We start from the raw sequence: 16,476 nt of genomic DNA, 5'->3' as shown, positions 1-16,476 counted from the left end.
TATTATTGTTGTTGTTATCATTAAAAGAACACTGGGATGACTTCCTATACTGAGAGCTGTAAAGGAGATTGTATGATGCTATACTAGCCTTGTTCTGAGTGCATTACCTCCTCTGACATGGCTTCAGCCCTTTCTGGTCCAAGCACTTAGCACAATGATGCTGATGAGCCTCTGAATGCACCCTCCCAGCTCTATCAGAATGGTCTGCGGAGAGGATTAGTGCCTGTCAGATCAGTCTGCTGTCCCAGAATTGCACATCCCCACGCGATTAAAGTGCATGCTTCAGCACATCAAATTATGCTATAAATCTAACATTGAGCTACTGGCACCAAGTTACCAGCTCTGCTGAATGCGCTGTCTGCAGTCAGGCCTGAGAAATTAACCCTTTTCCTGTTGCCCTGTGTGAAACTAGTTCCTCAGCCAATAAAAAAAATCAACCTTATGGCATAAAGTGAACTCAAGCCCAAAATTCAATTTAGATTTAGATGGGTTTATATAATAGATTTTTGCTCAAATGTGTTTAAATGCTGGTATAAAAAATTTACATTTGAAAAAAACACCTGTTTGGAACTAAATATATATGATAACATTGTGACCTTGGATTAAAGTGGAACTATGGGCAAAGTTAACATGACCTCAATTGTGCAGCCTTTTACTTGCATAATCTAGTCTTTGTTTTTCACCCTGTTACATAGTGGGGGTTTTTTTTTACCTGTTGATCCTACCAGTATATTCCTTATGTTTCCACTTTCCTTAAGAAGGTGATAACAGTGTTTGTTCTGCAGTAATATTGTGCAGCACCGTTCTCACCCACTGGACAATGCAGCCTTACATTGACATGTACATTCACTGGCCACTTTATTAGGTATGTTTTAGTCTTGGACTTAATCATCCAGTGCTTATCTGTTCCTGTCCAAAATTTATGACGCTGGCCAGCTTGTGGAATGTGCGCACATAAAGAAACTCACACTGACACGTTTGGTCTGTGAAAACTTCTCTCTAATTTATTGAAATGAAACCGTGAGTTTATATATGAAAAATGATGCGAACATCACGTGATAACAGCATAAGCATTATATTAGTCTTTGATTGGTCACTTTACACGAAAACAATCTCCGTCATGGTATAGGTGTGATCTTCTTCAGTCTTATCTTAAGAAGAGAAAAACATTCTTTTGTCTTCCAAATCACACGATGGGAGGGGGTCTGTTCCTGTGAGCAAATATTTCTTAAGCAAGGATTTCTTAAAGTACCACAAAGCCCAGCAGGCAGAAAATATTCACACAACATATGTATTAAAGTATAAAAGTAAATATTTATAAAACTTATAGAAATAGCGTATATATATATATATTCAATAGGAAACGAAATAGGCATTTTACCAAATCCATCACAGGTACACCTTGCTAGTATTGGGTTGGAGCCCCTTTTCCCTTCAGAACGGTCTTAATTCTACCTGGCATAGATTCAACAAAGTGTTGGAAACATTTCTCTGAGATTTTGGTCCATATTGACATGAGTTACTGCTGCCTTTCTATCATCTCAAACCAGTCTGCCCATTTTCCTTTGACCTCTGTCATCAACAAGGCATTTTCGTCCACACAACTGCCGCTCACTGGATATTTGCTCTTTTTTGGACCATTCTCTGTAAACCCTAGAAATGGTTTTGTGTGAAAATCCCAGTAGATCAGCAGTTTTTGACCAGCCCATCTGGCACCAAGTCAGTTAAATCCCCTTTCTTCCTCATTCTGATGCTCGGTTTGAACTTCAGCAAGTCATCTTCACCATATCTAGATGCCTAAATGCATTGAGTTGCTACCATGCGATTGGCTGACTAGCCATTTGTGTTACAAAGCCATTGAACAGATGTACCTAATAAAGTGGCTGGTGAGTGTAGTTTAAAATGGATTTTCTGTAAGCAATAAAAAAAATTAAAGTCTAACTCCAGTTTGCTATCACTTTAAATCTGTGCTGGTCAACTTGAAAATTATAAAGAGACTCCAGAGGGCCGCACAATAGAAATAAAAGCAAACCTGAACACGCAAAGTTTTTGTTCCTGCTGCATTTTTATCATTGTATGCCAATACATTCTGAAGAAGTTGGATTACAATAACCACCAGCATTGGTGTCAGTAAGGACAAAAAAACCCTCCAATATTGGTGTAAGTGGATGCAATAATAACCTCCAGCATCAGTGTCAGTGGACGCAATATTAACGCTCAGCAATGGTGTCAGTGGATACATTAATAATCCACAATATTGGTGTCAGTGCATTCAATAATAACCCCCAGCAATGGCATCCATGGATGCATTAATTATCTTCAACATTTGCGACAGTGCACACAATAATAATCACCAGCATTGGTGTCATTAGACACAATCATAACCCCCAACATTGTTGTCAGTAAGCGCATTAATAACCCACAACATTTATTTCAGGGAATGCAATAATAGCCCCCAGCACTGGTGTCAGTACTATTAACCTCCATTTGTGGTCACTGGCAGTGAAACTGAACCCCCCCCGCATTGGTAGTCAGTAGCAATGAGATGTAGCCCCCTCCCCATCTCCCCTGTGCTGGTGGTCAGTGGCAGTGACAGGTAATACACCCATCTCACCCGGCATTGCTGGTCATGGCAGTGAAAGTAAAACCCTACCCTCCTCTTTCTGTATTGATGATCTCGGCGTTGCATTTTAACTCCTCCTACATTGGTGGTCAGTAGAAGTGAGAGTTAACCCCCCTGTATTAGTTGTCACTGGCAGCAAAATATAATCCCCCTGCCTTGGTGGTCCGTGGCAGTGAAAGCTAAGCCCCTCTTGCAGAGGTGGTCAGTGGTAGTGAATGTTAACCCACATCTCCCCCACTAGTGATTACCTACCCATCACAAACTCAAGCACTGCTCTCTCCCAAGGCTGGGACTTTACTTTTACTGTGGGTGGAGATAGCTCTGCCCACAGTACAGCCTATCTTTCAGTGCTGGGTACTCCAGCACACTGAGTATTCAATTGCCAGCACTGTGCTGCTACTCGGCTTTCTGTATGGTACCCAGAAGCCTGAGGGCTCCAGGCCACACTGTTCTTCCACCAGCAGCTTCACTGAAGATCATACACAGCAGGAAATGAAGAAAAAATTTGAAAAAAGGAAGTCCCAGCTAAGGAGTTTAGGTCCTAATTTCTTGACATGAGGCGAAAAACTGAACTCTTTTATGCAGAGATGGGGTTTGACCACTAGCAAGGGCCACCTTTAGGCTGAGTTTTGCTCTGTACCTAGTCTCCAACTCCTGTAGGAGGCAGTATTACCCAATCATCATGAATGAAAGAGAGCTGCCTCTGTCTATGAACATATGAGAAAATATACAGTACATTATCAGCGCTGAATCAAGGTAGTTATAGATTGTACAATCAGATTATAGCACATCCAATCTAGAGGAGGTTGTACAATCACATTGTAATGTCTTAAAGGTGATATGTCAGTAATCAAAGGGATGATCATGTTGTAATGAGTGTATTTCTTATTTGCAATAATATCGGGAAAACATGCACACTAACAGCTGAAAATCCCTAGTGATCTCTACTGTGACCCCCCCCCCCCCCCAGTGTCTCCTCGCATTGCCTCTGTATTCCCAGTATCTACCAGTGTCATCTGTCTCTCCAATGCCATCTGATCCTCTTAAACCAAGCTGCCTCATAATAATATTTCAATAATAATAAGAAAAATTTATTTAACGAACCTGCATAATCTGCAGAAGGCATGCATCACAAGAAACCAAAAATTCGAGCAAAATTGACCAGTTAAAGTGGTAGTAAACTCTTATTATACTCTTGTAACTACAGGTAAACTTATAATAAGGCTTGCCTGTAGGTACCGTGATTTTTTTCTAAACCTGCGCCATTTAGAAGATATTTACATGGGCTGTTAGTATATACAAAGATGGGCGCTTGCTCAATATATAGTAGTATGTATAAGTCCACAAACCTAAAAAATATAATTCTAAACAAAATATAAAAATAAAAGTCCACTTAGCTGCATTTCCCAACACCACACTGTGCTATGGGTCCTTTAAGAGGATGCTGGATCATGCCAATCTTTCAAAACCTCTTCACCACTTGTGTCCAAAAAAAGTGCACACTCACCAGAGGATTTTGAATTTTTAAAGGATGGTCAGACAACGTAAAATTTCCCAAGGATGTTTTCTCATGACAACCTGGGGCAGCACAGTGGCTAAATGGTTAGCACTCCCCGCCTGGCAGTACTAGGGTTGTTGGTTGGAATACCAACCACAGCACCCCCTGCCTGGAGTTTGCATGTTCTCCCTGTCCCTGCGTGGGTTTCTCTGGTTTCCTCCCACACTCCAAAGACATGCTGCTGGGTTAATTGGATCCTGTCTAAATTGGCCCTAGTATGTATATGTATGAATGTAAGTTCATAGATTGTACGCCCCTTGAGGGTTAGGGACTGATGTGAATGTATAATATATATGTAAAGCGCTGTGTAAATTGACAGCGCTATATAAGTACCTGAAATAAATAAATGATGTAAGTCTCTAAACTTAAAGGACCCATAGCACAGTGTGGTTTTGGGAAATGCAACTAAGTGGACTTTTATTTTGATATTTTGTTTCGAATGATATTTTTTTAGGTTTTGTGGACTTATGTATACCACTATATATTGAGCAAGTGCCCATCTTTGTATATATGGTTTATTAGTGTGTTCACCCCTAACAGGGGCAGCTGCATAGCTGGAACTGACCAGTGCACTTGGTCTTCACATTTATGTTGTGGTCACTGTATATATTAAGGAGGCACCACTATACTGGCTTTAGACTTATGATATTTACATAGACTTTATAAACAGTGAAAAATGCAGCGCTAATCAATATCACAAAAGATAATCATAAAGTCCAAATAATCAAAAAAAGTTTGGATATATTGCACAAAGAGGAGTTTGGCACAATCCACCATCACCAAGGCACCCGAATGAATAAACCCCTTACAGGAAATTCTGACCAAAATACACCGGTCAATAAACACAGCCCAAAATAGGGATCAGTAGTGCAGATGATAAAGCTGACAATCCTCCCCAGGATAAGATTCAATCCTTCTTTCATCAACACAAATGGTTACCAGCTTTGAACAAAAAGTTTCCAACCAGAAAAATGGCCGCCGTCCCTCCAGAACGTGATGACATGATGACGAAGCTCGGCGTGTGACGTCATTACATTCTGGAGGGACGGCGGCCATTTTTCTGGTTGGAAACGTTTTGTTTAATGCTGGTAACCATTTGTATTGATGTACGTGGAACTTGTATTAAATTGGTTTGTTATAATGTCAAAATACTACATTATTAGTGGCCTTCTTTTCATATTCTTCATCTGATTACTGGATGGGAGTCTGTTTTAAGGCCTTTTAAGATCTTATGAAAGGAAGATTGAATCTTATCCTGGGGAAGATTGTCAGCATCATCATCTGCGCTACTGATCCCTCTTTTGGGCTGCGTTTACTGACTGATGTATTTCGGTCAGAACGTCCGGTAAGGGGCTTATTCATTAGGGTGCTTTTGTGATGGTGGATCGTGCCAAACTCCTCTTTGTGCAATATATCCAAACTTTTTTTGATTATTTGGACTTTATGATTATCTATTGTGATATAGATTAGCGTTGCATTTTTCACGGTTTATAATTTGTCTATTGCCTTTTATGTGAGCAGCTTTTTTTATTTTTATTTATCATTTTTTTAAACTTTATAAATTGTGTATTAATCTAAGCGCAGGTATGATTTTTTTCTATTTACATAGACTTCGGTCCAGGGGCGGACTGACCATTTGGAAACTTGGGCACTGCCCAAGGGCCTGGGGTCAGTAGGGGGCCCCATGAGATGCCCCTGGTACCTTTTTCATAGGCTTTTTTGAGTTTGGGCAAGGACACAGGGGCCCCATGATACCCTATTGCCCGGGGGCCCCATGAGTTGTCAGTCCACCCCTGCTGCAATCCATGATGTCACTGGCCAATGTGCGGAAGCTCTGCAGTTCCGAATGAATAGAGTGCTGTGCCGCAATCGTGACTCCCGTGGCGCATGCGTGGGATCAACGTCATTGCATCCTGACCACTCAAACAGCTAAAGGGCATGAACTCAGAATGAAGACTGGGTGAAGATGGATGCGAGGGAGCGGTGACAATGCAGTACTGAAGGGCTGCATTAGACAGGTAAGTGTGCCGTAATGTGTAAGTATACAGTACATATTACACAAACCTGTATGGGCCCGTTTAAAAAAAAAATCAGGAGAGTTTACTATCACTTTAATAGAATTTTTGTAGTCTTTCAGTGGGTTATAATAGATGCTGGTAGAGGGACGTCAGCTGACACTAGAGATGTCATTTTGGGGGAGAACCAGCATGGCAATGAATCATTTACTTGAACATGATTCCCTCCTCCTCTTGCACAGAATGGCAGCATCTCCGGGGTTGCTAGGATACAGAAAGAAGGAGGACGCACACAGCGTGATCACTGCACACACGCAGAACAAGGATCAGTACAGCTGCTGCCAACCAGACACACCTATCACTGCCAAGCAAAGGCTCGCAGGCTGTGCCAGCAAAGCCCAACAGATTTAACACTGATTGGTGTCACCGATGTCACAGCTTCTGAGTGGCAGCCAATTTACTTACAGAATTTCAAGCACAGCAGAACAGGATGGGGGAAGCCAGTTCGTGATGACGCTTGCCACACATATTTACAGGAGCATGAATCGGAAAAAGATCTGCAGAACAAAAACAAATTCGAACATCAAATTTCCAGGCTGTGATTCCAATTTCTGTTACATGCATCTGTTTAACAAACACCTTAGTATCATAAATGAACAGCCTCAGAACTGATCACAAATCTACATCCCCCACCCAACTTTGGGATTGATTTACTAAAGCCAACTAGACTGTGCACTTTGAAAAGCGCAGTAGCTCCAGAGCTTAGTAAATGAGGGGAAGCTGTGCTGATTTCCATCATCAAATCATGTGCAAGAAAATTTATTTTTTTTTTTTTATTTTCCTTTCAAGTGATTGGATATTCTTTGCACAGTGAAGCTTTACCTCATTTACTAAGCTTTGGAGCAACTCCACTTACAGAGTGCAACTGTACTTTGCAAAGTGCACAGTCTGTTTCCCTTTAGTAAATCAGCCCCTGTATGTTCCCCTTGCCACCTCTCATTATTTAATATTGTCCTCCAAATGTAATATGGTTTCTGTGGCTTCATTCCACATCTGACAGAATTTTGCCCAGTAAATACAAATTTAAGTCCTCATGCACACTGGACGTTTTGAGAACGCTGGTAACACTAGCTGTGTAAAGTCACGTTAAAAACCTGAGTTCTTCATCTTTTTTTAGCATTTTTGCATTAGCGTTTAGCTGCATTTAGCAGTGTTTCCCCTTGTTTATGGTTTTTAGCGCTTTTTTACCAAAAAAAATAATTTTTTTGGTCCAAAAAATGTCCAAACACGCCAGTTTGTGGCGGTTTGCCGCATTTTGATGCGTTTTTCAACATTAGAGCATTTTTACAGCTAAACAAACTCCTCTAGATCCACCTAGCCCAAGGTTTTTTTCCAGCCAAAAAATGTGCCAGCCAAAAAACATTGATTACAGTCCATGTGTGCATGGACACATAGGACAACATGCTGGGGGGTTTACTAGCTGTAGAAAAGAACATCAAAAGCCAAAAATGGCAACTGTAAAAATGTCAGGTGTGCATGAGGACTAAAACTGAACTCCAAGTACCAAAAACTCATTTAAATAGCCATACAGGATGTAAATCTACTCTGAGTGCACCAAATGCCTTTTGCACACCAAGATTCAAGTAAAAACTTACATGGCTCCCATGGACAATGGGGCTATTTATTAAATTGGATTGTGCAAAATCTGGTGCAGCTCTGCATAGTAACCAATCAGCTTCCAGGTTTTATTGTCAAAGCTTTAATGAACAAGCTGAAGTTAGAAGCTGATTGGCTACCATGCACAGCTGCACCAGATTGTAAGTGCTCCAGTTTTCGTAAATCTAAATGTCTGCTTATCCCACAGTTCAGCTTTATCCCTGCTGCCTGGTAGCAATATAAAAGCCCTAATCTGCGCCTCTTTCTATTTCAGACTTTGCTCCAGCACCAGCTGCATATGACCTCTCTAGGTTGAATGAGACAAATCAATAGATTTCCCCATCCACGCTAAACAGCACGGAAGGAGGGCCTTCGCCTGCTGGTCACTGTAGTCTGACAGCTGCTGCTCTCATGGCTGTCAGAATATTTGAACAGCGATTTTCAGATCATAGTTTGCCAAGTTGTGTGGTGCTGACAGCGTCACCCACAGGCTCCCGTTTCAACCCATTAAGCAGGAATTTCCCAAAATTCAAACTGTGAATGACCAGCATAAATGTTAGAATTTGGAAAAATCCAAACCCATATTAATAACACAACATTACCACCTTGAGGTTTCTTTCATTTCGATTATATACTTGTATATATCGAGAGGCTGCACCAACTACTTCCTGAGATGACAGCAGACACTTAAATTGCCACGTAACAAAGCGCTGAGAGGATTACATGAAGGAAAAATGAAGGCTTTGTTAAAGCAGAATACCCCCCCCCCTAACCTTTATAGTTAAGAAAGCTGTAATTTTACAGGCAGTTGCCGTGGTCCTGCTCCTATGTCCAGCTATGGCATGAAAATTCAGTTGAGAGCTCTCATAAGCACACTGGTGACAGTTATCAGCAGAGGTATGATTTGAATGTTACTGGCTGAACCTGCCCATTTTCATATCTTTGCAAAGGATTCTGGGAAATGGGTTTTGATCAAATCTGAATTATTTGTGTTTTTAGATGGTTTATAGAGCCAGAAAGATTTGGAAGTGAACATACAACCCAAAAAGAAAGATTTTTAATGTTAAATTCAAATTTGACTCTCCATAGGTTTGATATTTTGGTAGTTCGGGAGGTGTAAAAAGAGACTGAGGTTACATAGCAGTTAGAGTGGTTGGGAAAGCTCAGTGACACCGAGGTGAGGATCTCTCTGGGTAAAGTTCAGTGACACTGAGGTGAGGATCTCTCTGGTGGAAGTTCAGTGACAACGAGGTGAGGATCTCTCTGGGTAAAGTTCAGTGACACTGAGGTGAGGATCTCTCTGGGGGAAGTTCAGTGACACTGAGGTGAGGATCTCTCTGGGGGAAGTTCAGTGACACTGAGGTGAGGATCTCTCTGGGGGAAGTTCAGTGACACGGAGGTGAGGATCTCTCTGGGGAAAGTTCAGTGACACCGAGGTGAGGATCTCTCTGGGGGAAGCTCAGTGACACCCAGGTGAGGATCTCTCTGGGGAAAGTTCAGTGACACTGAGGTGAGGATCTCTCTGGGGAAAGTTCAGTGACACGGAGGTGAGGATCTCTCTGGTGGAGTTCAGTGACACCCAGGAGAGAATCTCTCTGAGGAAAGTTCAGTGACACCCAGGAGAGGATCTCTCTGGGGAAAGTTCAGTGACACTGAGGTGAGGATCTCTGGGGAATGTTCAGTGACACTGAGATAAGGATCTCTCTGGGGGAAGTTTAGTGACACCGAGGTGAGGATCTCTCTGGGGAAAGTTCAGTGACACTGATGTGAGGATCTCTCTGGGGAAAGTTCAGTGACACCCAGGTGAGGATCTCTCTGGGGAAAGTTCAGTGACACTGAGTTGAGGATCTCTGGGGGATGTTCAGTGACACTGAGATAAGGATCTCTCTGGGGGAAGTTTAGTGACACCGAGGTGAGGATCTCTCTGGGGAAAGTTCAGTGACACTGATGTGAGGATCTCTCTGGGGAAAGTTCAGTGACACCCAGGTGAGGATCTCTCTGGGGAAAGTTCAGTGACACTGATGTGAGGATCTCTCTGGGGGAAGTTCAGTGACACTGAGGTGAGGATCTCTTTGGGGGAAGTTCGGTGACACTGAGGCAATGAAAACTTCTCTGAGCCTAGACCCCATTCCGGAACACTTGGAAGTTGCGCATGAGGGTTGTGTGCGAGCCCATATAAGGTGCATTAGGACTCTGTACTCCCCTCCAAAACTGGAAGACTGCTTACCACTGTTTGTCGTGTGGTCTACCAGGCATGGTGGCCAGGAGGACCAAGTGTACCTTGTCTCATGAGGGGGCTAGGGAAGGATCCATGTCACCAAACCTAGGGCACTTTTTTGGTTGACCTTGGTACTTTATTTTTGTACACTATACAGCGTCAGACAGCACACCATCCATTTAAAAGCTTGATGGTTTGATCAACATAAGCACAGTAGTAACTGTAAGGCCTTGTTCACACGGGACATACTACACCATACACCCGTACAAAGGCCATGTTTCCCCACACAGAGATGCACAGGTGTTACGCACATCCCTGTGCAGGCAGTCACACTGATGTCAGTTTTGGGACAAGCACCCACACCCACGAGGATGCAACCGCTGTCATCAATAAAACTGTCTGCATTGGGTTGCATGGAACACATGTGCATCTCTGTGTGGGTAAACATGGCCCCGCATGGGCATACAGTATAGTACACCCCGTGTAAACGAGGCCCAACACTTATCATTCAGGGCATACCTTGGATGTAACCAATTTAGAAAACCGTTAAATTTGTGGGTTTAATTCCTCTTTAAAGCTGAATTACAGACAAACAGCTAAATACACAGATAGGATACATATATGAGATCTGTTGTCCATCCAGTCCTGAACGTTATACATTACATTACATTACATTACATTGAGTTTATATAGCGCCAAAGGGTTTGCTCAGCGCTGTACAATAGAGGGGGGGACAATACATGAAACATTACAGCAGCTACGAACAGCACACGAGGGGTAAGAGGGCCCTACTCTTTCGAGCTTACAATCTGGGAGGGAGGGGGTAGTGGTACAGGAGGAAGTGGCTGTGGGGGATGGAGTGGTAGGAGGAATGAAGGAGAGCAGCAGTTAGGTGAGGGTGGGGTAGGCTTCCCTGAAGAGGTGGGTTTTCAGGGAGCGCCTGAAGGTGAGGAGGGAAGGTGACAGTCTGATGGATTGGGGTAGTGAGTTCCAGAGGATGGGGGAGGACCTGGAGAAGTCTTGCAGACGTGCGTGTGAGGAGGAGACCAGGGAGCAAGATAGAAGGAGGTCCTGTGAAGAGCGAAGGGTACGGGTAGGGTGGTACTTGGGAATCAGGTCGGTGAGGTAGTTAGGGGCAGTGTTGTGAATGGCTTTGTAGGTCAGAGTGAGTAGTTTGAATTTGATGCGTTGGGCGATAGGGAGCCAGTGGAGGGAGAGGCAGAGGGGGGTGGCAGAGGTGGAGCGGCTGGTGAGGTGGATGAGTCTGGCAGCTGAGTTCAGGATGGTCTGAAGCGGGGAGAGTTTGCACTGGGGTAGGCCGGTGAGGAGGGAGTTGCAGTAGTCAAGGCGTGAGATAATCAGGGAGTGCACAAGTAGTTTAGCGGTGTCTGGGGTAAGGAAGGTGCGTATTTTGGCGATATTGCGGAGGTGGAGCCTGCATGTGTTTGTCAGTGATTTGACATGAGGTTGGAAGGAGAGGTTAGAGTCCAGAATGACCCCAAGGACTTTGGCTTGCGGGGCGGGATTGATGGTGGTGATGTTAGTAGTGATGGATAGGATGGGGGGGGGGGGCGCGGGCAGGAGGGAAGACGAGAAGCTCGGTTTTGGAGAGGTTGAGTTTGAGGAAATGGAGCGACATCCAGTCAGAGATGTCGTTTAGGAGGTGAGTGATGCGGGCGGAGAAAGTGGAGGTGAGGTGAGGGGTGGAGAGGTAAATTTGAGTGTCATCAGCATAGAGATGGTAGTTGAAGCCGTGGGAGTGTATGAGTTTGCCAAGGGAGGAGGTGTAGATGGAGAAGAGTTATACAGCTAAGACACACAGCACAGTCCTGTCTGATCTGATTTTTGCCTAATGCTGTTTAGTAAAACTTACAGGTCTTGTCCCTCCACCACCCTGTGACTATATAGTGAAAGGAGAAGTAACCACCAGATAAGCTCATCTTCCTGTTACTTTGCAAACTCCTTGCATCTGCAACATACCTAACTGGCTCCTTGTGCTGCTTCTCCATCTCCCATTCTGTACAGGGACTGCAAGAGGCTGGCAGCAAATCAAAATTGCCAACTTATACTGCTTATACTGATGACATATTATTTAAAGTGTTACTAAACCCACAACAGTAAAATATGCTTGTTATACTCACTGTGGAACCTGAGGGGTTAATCCTCTGCATTGTGTAAAAATGCTGTTTGTTCCTGACTTCTCTGATCCTCCCCTTCTACCAATGCCCCCCTCTTATCTCTTGTGTGGAGACACTCTGCACATGCTCAGTTTGGTGTGTATTGCTAGAGAGGGTTTTTTTTTCTTGGAAGAAAACGTGATCAGCACAGAGCCAATCAGCACTGTCTAGACCAGGGGTGGGCAAACATTTTGACTTGAGGGCCGCAATGGGTTCATATATAGGACCCGGGGGCCGGACCAAGAGTAGGTGAATGATGTGTATGTGTGAATTAATATAAATTAAATTAAAATTTGTAACATTAAATGTTTAGATTAATTTAAACACTACCATGCCATCCATAGTAAGTATAGTAATATTCCCCCATAGTAAGCATAGTAATTAATCCCCCATATAGTAATTCATCCCCCATAGTAATTCATCCCCCATATAGTAATTCATCCCCCCTATAGTAATTCATCCCCCCTATAGTAATTCATTCCCCATATTAATTCATCCCCCATATAGTATTTCATCCCCCATAGTACTATTCCCCCCCAAGTAGTAAGCCAAGTCCCCTCTGTGTCAATTTGCTTACCTTTGCTCCGCACGTTCCTCTCGCCGAGTTCCCGCGCCGTTCCGGTCTTCAGGGCGGACTGTGAGAGGAGCCTAGCTCCCCTCACGTTCGTCATGCTGCCCTGCCTACACACATCCTGACAGCCAATGTTTGCCTGCCCTGGCTGTTTTTTTTTTTTATCACGCTCCGCAGGCCGGATTAAAAGGTCCGCCGGACCGTATACGGCCTGCGGGCCGTAGTTTGCCCATTGCTGGTCTAGACAGAGGCTAGGGGTTCTGCATCCTCCTAGAGCAGAATGAAAATTCCTCCTACAAGCTTTAACCAGTGCTCTGTTGAACACTGATAGAAGTCACAAGACTGCTCTCTGATGATGAGAAAAAGTATTTAGCAGTTTATATTTACTAAAATGATTGAATTTCCATGTTCTGAGTACTGTGGGAGACCAGGTATAGTGACTTTTATGCATGTTTGAGTTTTTGGTACGTGGGTGCACTAGGGCCCTGGTTGCCATTGTGCTACATGCTGGGGTCCAGTGCACTCCTTTGCCTTTAAGAGGGGTGGCTCCCTCAGGTCCACCTGCCCTTGATCTATCCATTAAATGCATGTGCCTCTACTATGGGGACTCATAAATTTTAGAGTTAGGACCACAGATGATCAGGGTGCCGTGTCGTGGCTCTGTGGCTTACGTATGTATTTGCAAATGTGTGCTAACTAAGCCCCTGTTATAAACGCATACTGTTAGACAGGTTAATTCGGTTGTTAGCAAGCTGGCTGGCAAGTTGTCCAAGAACATTGTTCTCTCCCCCTTTTTTTCACTATGTGATGCCTGTTTATGTGTCCTTGCTTCATAAGCCAGTTATAGACTTGGGCGGGTGGCCACTTTTATGCATAGTGAATGCAGGGTCCTGGATTTAGTAACACTTTTTAAGTCCAAAGATGCGTTTATTTGCCTGGAGGTCAGCTTTACTCCAGGAATTTAAAAAAATGCATCCTTGCAGTGGGCCCCTCTCATTTCAAGCGTTAAATGTGCATTCCTGTGGCACTTAGCATTATCTATTGGGCAAATATAGTATTTTCCAATTTAACTCAATAAAAAAAAAATGTCACCAGCACAGGATCAAGCCTAATAACAATCATTTTTTTTGCTCCATTCACACAGAGTAAATGTACATGCACTTTCACTAGGTGAATTGCTATGCATTTGTTTTACAAATCCACCGCTGCACAAACTATAAATCCTTTATAACAATAACAACAACAACAATAATAAATAATATATAATATTAGTATAAAATGGATTAATAATTTGATTTTCACTGTTACAAAAGTTTATAGTGACCCCAGCAGCCACCCAACCTGTCTCCATAGGGTTCTTTGTATTTACAGATCACCCTTGGAACCCAGAAAAATCTAATTTAAAGCGAGCAGAGGAACAATAAGAAAGAAATAAAAAAGGAAGAAAAGATAACTTAGAAAGTGAAAGACACAAAGCAATGTAAGCAACCGGCAACAAAAGGAGAGCTTGACTTAAAAAAAAAAGGGTACATAAATGCAGTTTTAGTCATAGGACAATGAACCTCCATTGACAATCAGCACCCACTGGTGTGTATACAATGTACAATGTAACTACTCACTCTGTATAAGGGCAGCAAGAAAAATGGGTTCAGTAACCGGGAAGGTCCTGCTCCTGACAACATGTGCTGGGTTCAGATGACTGTCCCATAGGGTGATATGATGTCCACAAGACTCACCCCTATCACTGCACTGCTGAGGCTTTGGCTTGTGATCTGGTAGCAGAGGGAGGACAGATGGCTGTTTGCATTAGATAAACTCATTGCCTACTCCACCCACTCCTTTACACCCCTTAGCAGAATCTTAAAAACCAAATGAAGCACTACAGGAGAGCAAAGCCTTGTAGATAGCAGAAGTGACAGAAGTGTGGTCTCACAGGGAAATGCAGAAAACACACAAAGTGGAATTAAAGTGGAATTCAGAGCTTATACTAACTAATCCTAAAACTGCTCCAACACCCCCTTCTTACACCTATATTAACCAACCTGTTGAAAAGTGATCTGTAAAGTTGCAAGAAAAAATATGTGAACCCCTTGGGATTATGTGGAGTTTTGCCTGAATTGGGTATAAAATGTGCTTTGAACGTCATCTAAGTCACAACAATAGAAGAACACAGTCTGCTGAACATAATACTACACAAACATTAGATGTTGCCATGGTTTAATTGCACATAACATGTAAACATTCACAGTGCAGGGAGGAAAAAGTATATGAACCTTTGGACTTGATAACTGGTTGACCCTCCTTTGGCAGCAATAACCTCAACCAAACGTTTCCTGTAGTTGCAGATCAGACCTGCACAACGATCTGGAGTAATTTTGGACAACTCCTCTTCACAAAACTGTTTCAGTGTAGCAATATTCTTGGGATGTCTGGTGTGAATCGCTCTCTTAAGGTCATGCCACAGCATTTCAATCAGGTTGAGGTCAGGACTCTGACTGAACCACTCCAGAAGGCGTATTCTGTGCTGTTGCAGCCATTGTTTTGTTGAATTACTTGTATGCTTTGGGTCATTGTCCTGTTGCATCACCCATCCTCTGCGGAGCTTCAGTTGGCAGACAGATGGTCGTACGTTTTCCTGCAAAATGTCTTGATAAACTCTGGAATTCATTTTCCATTCAATTACAACAATCGGTCCAGGCCCTGAGGCAGCAAAGCAGCCCCAAACCATGATGCTCCCTCCGCCATGTTTTACAGTGGGGATGAGGTTTTGATGTTGGTGTGCTGTGCCTTTTTTTCTCCACACATAGTGTTGTGTGTTCTTCCCAAACAACTCAATCTTGGTTTCATCTGTCCACAGTATATTTTGCCAGTAGTGCTGTGGAACATCCAGGTGCTCTTTTGCAAACTTCAAACGTGCTGCAATATTCTTTTTGGACTGCAATGGCTTCCTCCGTGGTGTCCTCCCATGTACTCCATTCTTGTTTAATGTTTTCCTTATTGTAGATGTGTCAACAAAAATGTTAGCATGTGCCAGAGATTTCTGTAGGTCTTTAGCTGACACTCTGGGATTCTTCTTTACCTCATGCAGCATTCTGCGCTGTGCTCTTGCAGTCATTTTTACAGGACGACCATGCCTAGGGAGAGTAGCAACAGTGCTAAACTTTCTCCATTTGTAGACAGTCTGTCTTACCGTGGACACATGAACATCAAGGCTTTTGGAGATACTTTTGTAACCCTTTCCAGCTTCATGCAAGTCAACAATTCTTGATCGTAGGTCTTCTGAGAGCTCTTTTCTGCGAGGCATGGTTCACATCAGACAGTGCTTCTTGAAACCAGTAAACCCAAAACAGGTGTGTGTTTTTTTAACCTCCTTAGCGGTTTTCCCGAGTGTAGCTCGAGGTAAAATTTGAGTACCAAGAGCGGTAACCCCGAGCTACACTCGGGCTTACCATCCGGCGTTGCTGAGGGGGTCCCTGCAGCACTTACCTTGTCCTTCGCTCCCACGATGTGTCCCCTGCAGTGTCCCCGGCCATCTCCTCCGGCTGATGCCGGCATCCGGCTTCAGTGTTCCGGTCCCTGTGACGTTGGGACGTGCAGGCACCAGATCCGGCGGAAAATTCGAAATTTTTAAAAAATGTCATTTTTACTGTCATTGCTG

At 43.4% G+C, this 16,476-nt stretch overlaps 1 protein-coding gene across 4 annotated transcripts in view; it reads right to left on the bottom strand.

Annotated features, from left to right (window-relative positions):
- The window catches only part of ADD2 (adducin 2), a 130,323-nt gene that overhangs the window by 50,073 nt on the left and 63,774 nt on the right, over nt 1–16,476 (bottom strand). For 2 of the 4 annotated variants that reach the window (XM_089687169.1, XM_089687173.1), the window contains exon 2: nt 6,662–6,753. The exons of 1 other annotated variant lie outside the window; for it this stretch is intronic. The gene's annotated coding sequence lies outside the window, so the exon portion shown is untranslated. Of the gene's footprint in view, nt 1–6,661; nt 6,754–14,437; nt 14,592–16,476 lie in introns of those variants that run through there. One more of the 4 variants, XM_089687170.1, reaches the window with a different exon arrangement.

This window comes from Staurois parvus, unplaced genomic scaffold (genome assembly GCF_062004578.1).
Source record: "Staurois parvus isolate SC_StPar_1 unplaced genomic scaffold, SC_StPar_1.0 ptg000420l, whole genome shotgun sequence".
Taxonomy (NCBI): domain Eukaryota; kingdom Metazoa; phylum Chordata; class Amphibia; order Anura; family Ranidae; genus Staurois; species Staurois parvus.
This window is presented reverse-complemented; position numbering and strand designations above follow the sequence as displayed.